Consider the following 5,757-nt stretch of genomic DNA (forward strand, 5'->3'; position numbering starts at 1 on the left):
GACGTTAACTTTTGTATACATTTTTTAAATTTAAATTAAAAAATGACGTTTCCTTGATTAAATATCTTTTGTTGTTGTCGTTAATTTGAAATTATTAATTAACATTATTTTTGAAAATTATTCATGATCCAATTAGAAAAACTATAATTTCTAATTCACTTGGAGATTATAATTCATAATTTACCTGTATTTATAATTTGTGAAGTAGACACAACAGCAATGATAATAATAAAATAATCTTCTTGGTGTTTTTGTTGTTCCATTCCGCTACTGATGAGAATTGAAATATAACACGCGCACAAAGTAAGCAAAGGAAAACTTTTTGCGTTCTTTCAATCCAACCTTTTCCTATTCGTGTGAATTCATTTGCGATGGAATGATAAATGGACTAATAAATGGATGAATGAATGGGGGAATGAATGGATGGATGGATGGATGGATAGATGGATGGATGGAAGAAGGTGGAATGAATTGAAAGCAGAAATAACAAACAAACGAACGTGTTTTTAACCATAAAAATTGAATTAGAAGACAGATTAGGTGATGAAGATAAGTAAAGAAATAGAAATTAGATAGATAGAGAGAAAAAGAGATAGAGAGAAAAAGAGATGGAAGAGGAAGAGATGAAGAAACAAACTACAACACCTAGAAGAACTGGACCAAGGCATGTCTTAATTAAACGCATTTGTTTTTATTACACGAAGGTAATAAATTATTTATTATAGGCCGTTATTGTAGGCGATGTTATGGCGCGAGAATATAATTAAACTGTAAATATTATAGTCCTTTGTTATAAAGTGCGTTATAGAACATGCTAGCCAGCGTCAGTTCTTGTTGACGTTTAAGGGGATGCTGTCTTTTCTAAATTATTACGACTATAGCTGTTGTCGTTGCAAATATAATAAAAATAATTATAATTTTAATTATTATGGGGATTATAATTATTATTAATATAAGCAGCAGTAGTAGCAGTAGTAGTAATAGTAGTAGTAGCAATAGTAGTAGTAGCAGTAGGAATAGTACCTGTAGTAGTAGCAGAGGCAGTAGTAGTAGTAGCAGAAGCAGTAGTAGTAGTAGTAGCAGCAGAAGCAGTAGTAGTAGTAGCAGCAGCAGCGGTAGTAGTAGTAGTGGCTTATAACAACAGTAGCCAATTACTTTATTTTTAGAACGAAGAGGACAAGAAAATATGCATTTGCACTGACTGAATGAATCATATTAGGAAGATTCATAACAAGTAATACAAATAATGATGGAATATTCGTTGGAGGCCTGAATATAAACAATGTAAAATATGTTGCTTATACAGTTCTCATTACGGATGCAATGAAAAAGCGGCAGACAATTGTTTCTAAATTGGTTTTTGAAAGTGAAAGGAAAGCCTTGCTAATTGACTTCAACAAAACAGAGTGCATGGTTATCAGTAAAAGCAAAACCTCTCCGACCTGCTACATAATAGTCATTCATTGTAAGCAGGTGAAACATGTCAGAAGCTTCAATTATCTCGGAAGTCTGTTTAACTCGGGTTGTAAATGTGATATGGACCTCTAACGAAGAGTGGCAATGGTGGACCGTGCAGAGTTTTTGCTTACGAAGTCTTTTGGTTAGATCATGCGGAAGGAAGGAATGGAAAATCTAACTACTACTGGAAAGATTGCAGGGAGAAGAGATCGCGGTCAACAACGAATAACATTCGTGAAGTCCTTGTGTCACTTGTTGAACATCACCACATTTCAACTACTACAAAGTTTTGAATATCGGGTTTTGTGGAGGTTGAAGGTCACCATTGTCCTGAAAGGATAAGGCACGTAAAAGAAAAAAAAATACAAATAATAATAGTAATAATAATAATAGCAACAATTGAAAAATAGTATAATAATAACAATCAACCGTCATTCAATCATCACTGTATCAATCATGCTTTTTTTCATAAAGAAGCGAGCAGACGATTTAAAAGAAAAACCTGTTAGAAAATGTAAAAGTTTTGAGAGAGAGAGAGAGAGAGAGAGAGAGAGAGAGAGATGCAAAGAGAAAGAGAAAAAAAAACAAAAAAAGGAGAGAATGATATTGAAAAGGAAAGAAGAAGAAATTGTTAAAGACAAAAAAGTTTTAAAACCAAAAAATATTTAAAGAGAGATCAAACGTGTCGAAACATTTAGAGAATGAGCGAGAAAGAGAAAGAAACACAGGCAGGTGGAGAGAGAGAGGGGGATAGAAAGAAAAAGGAAGGAATAGAAGAGGCGAATTAATTGAAAAGAAAAAATAAAAGAGAGAGAGAGAGAGTTGGAGGAAGAAGAATAAAAGAGGAAGTGCGGAAAACATGATATCAGTGTTTAACCTGAAAAAATTTGTTTACACATTCCCGTTATAATATCAGTATATAAGGGCAACAGTAACAGTAACGATGAATACTTAATAACAACAGTAACACTAAGCAAGAATACTTAACAGTAATAGTAATGCTAGCAGGATCAAGAGAACTTATAAAAAATTTTGGTAAGAAATAAGAGAAACAGAGAGATAGATAGATAGCGAAAGAAAGAGGCAAACAAACAGAAAGAGAGAGACAAACAGAAAGGCAGAAATAAAAGAAGTAGAAATAGTATGACAATACTCAATGCCTAATAGTAGTACTAGCAGTAGTAATAGTGATATAGTAGTAATCACGGGAGTTCGCAGGCACGTATCGTACTTCGGCAATGAAATCCCTTCAAATAAACCAAAAAGTTAAAATTTTGCTTTTATTTGATGTTTATATTTTTAGTACCACTGTTTAACCATGAAAAAAATAACATCCATTGAAACGTCAGTGGCTTGTTTTTTTTTCACGTTAATTTTATTAGTGTTTTTTCGTTTTTTATTTTCAGATTTTTGTACTAAATGTATTTAAAAATAATCATGCAAGCACAGTAGAAACCAAAAAAATGGAGTATTGCAAAGAATTATAAATAATTTCTTAAGAAAATATAGAAGAGTATCTCTATAGCGATAATCGCAAATTTCAATTTTTTTTAATTCATGCAACTCTAACGAACGGGGATCAGCTCACGTAACATTCTTTACTTGGGTTTGAACCATTGTGTGCAGAAGGCCGCTGTATCGTGCACACAAGACCACAGGACACACATACACATACATACACATATTTCACAAAATCACATTGTTTGATAGTCTTCGAATTTCGGTTGGGCAGATAGTATTCGAATCAGGTGACCGTGCAATAACAAGGACGCGAAATTAAGCATGGCGCTTCTGCCGTCTGAGCCTACTCGCCAGCAACATTTTGGTATGGCCAGTCAGTAGCCGTCTTTGGCTAAAGGAGGTAGACATTCACGTAAAAACACAAAGGACGATTGAAGTTTTGAAATGGAAGATTTTATGGAAACATTGAAAGTCTCTTAGAAAGCCAAAAAAAAATTGTTTATCCGAAAACAATCAACAAATCGCAAGTCATTTACTCGAGAATAAAAAAAGATGAGGAATGTTTTGGGTATAACTTGAGCAGGCATCAGCGCCTAGAGGAAAATAACAAACTATAAACAATGGCTAAAAGAAAGTAGTAGAAAGCTGAGAGACAACTAAAAAGATGGATGAACAACAGCAGCAGCAGCAAAGACTGTGCTGACTACTCTGCAATTAATAAAAATAGGAAACATACAGAATGGAAACGCTTGAAAGGGTTTTGTAACGTTCATGATGCAGTCGACCGAGTTTGAAAATGACTGTGGTTGAAGTTGAGAAAGGGAAAAAATTGTGATATCCAGTCAAACTATAATAACTGAGTGAAGATTTGAGCTAATTGAATTTTGAAAAAATGGCAATTAAATTTAAGTAACTTACAATAATTTGTTTCAAGTTTTTTTGAGAATTGTAATATGCCATCAATCTATTCACTCATTCATTCATTTATTCATTCGTCCATCCATCTATCTATTCATTTATTCGTTTGTCTTTCATCCACTTATCTACCCATTTATCCATCCGTCAATTCATCCTCAATCCATCCGTCATTCATCCACAAACGATAATTAGTTGGTACACATCCGATCAACTACTACTCACTGACAATGGAAAATCGCGTCTGCGTCAAATAGTGTATATGTGTGTGTGTGTGTGTGTGTGTGTGTGTGTGTGTGTGTGTGTGTGTGTATGTTTCTATTATAGATATCAGTAATTTTTTATGTTAATTATAATAATAACAATTATTATGATACAATTATTAACAAATAAAAAGAATTAATTATGACATAATTAGATAGTAAATATTATGGCTGAATGATTTAGAGATATTTTGTGTACATCACAACATAGCGAAAGCACGTGTTTGTGTGTCTGTGTGTGTATATGTGTATGCGTGTTTGTATGTATATGCGTGTTTGTATGTGTATGCGTGTTTGTATGTGTATGTGTGTGTGTGTGTGTGTGTGTGTGTGTGTGTGTGTGTGTTGATTTGTGTGTTTGTCCCTCTGTACAGACTAATGTTGATTATTTTTCATGAATTTTTTTCATGAATTTATTGCCTATTTGTTATTCTTCTTATTGTTATTTTTCTTGTTGTTATCGTTGAGTTAATGTTGTCACTGACTTTTTACATACACACCTATATAAATACATCATCATCGTCGTCATCATCATCTTCATCATACGTATTGACCGATCATCATCATTATCACCACCGTTGAAGACATCATCATCATCATCATCATCATTACCACCATCTCAAATATCGCCGTCGTCATCTTCATCGTAATCATATATAACTGGCGATGAATTGTTTTAATAGGATGCTTTTACCATCATCACTGCAAGTATCGTCGTCATCATCATCATCATCGTCATCATCATTCGCATCCTCATCGTCGTCATCATTTATAACCGGTGACGAATTATTTTTATAGGATGACACATGAGACGGAAATCATGTTTGGATATCTTCAGTGGATTGCTGGGCGAGTGAATGATGATGAGGCCGATGAGTGAGAAGATTATGATGATGATGATGTGGACAATAGCAATGAAGTTTTTATGTATGGTGATGACGTTGATAGTACTGATGATTATAAGACGATGATGATGATGATGATTATAAGACGATGATGATGATGATGATGATTATAAGACGATGATGATGATGATGATGATGATTATAAGACGATGATGATGATGATGATTATAAGACGATGATGATGATGATGATGATGATTATAAGACGATGATGATGATGATGATGATTATAAGACGATGATGATGATGATGATGATGATGATTATAAGACGATGATGATGATGATGATTATAAGACGATGATGATGATGATGATGATTATAAGACGATGATGATGATGATGATGATTATAAGACGATGATGATGATGATGATGATGATTATAAGACGATGATGATGATGATGATGATTATAAGACGATGATGATGATGATGATGATGATTATAAGACGATGATGATGATGATGATGATGTGGTGGTAATGACGGCGCCAAAAATATTTGTTAACGCTAAAATGTGTCGGGGTTGATGAAGTGGCAGAGTTTCAAAATAGAAGATGATGATGAAGACGACGATGATGATGATGATGGTGAAAAAGTAGAAGAAGATGATGATGATGAAGATAAAGATGAGGATGATGATGAAGACGACGATGATGACGATTATGATGATGATGATGGTGAAAAAGAAGAAGAAGATGATGATGATGAAGATAAAGATAAAGATGAGGATGATGATGAAGATGAGGATGATGATGAT

The sequence above is a fragment of the Helobdella robusta genome, assembly GCF_000326865.2.
Source record: "Helobdella robusta unplaced genomic scaffold HELROscaffold_23, whole genome shotgun sequence".
Lineage (NCBI taxonomy): Eukaryota > Metazoa > Annelida > Clitellata > Rhynchobdellida > Glossiphoniidae > Helobdella > Helobdella robusta.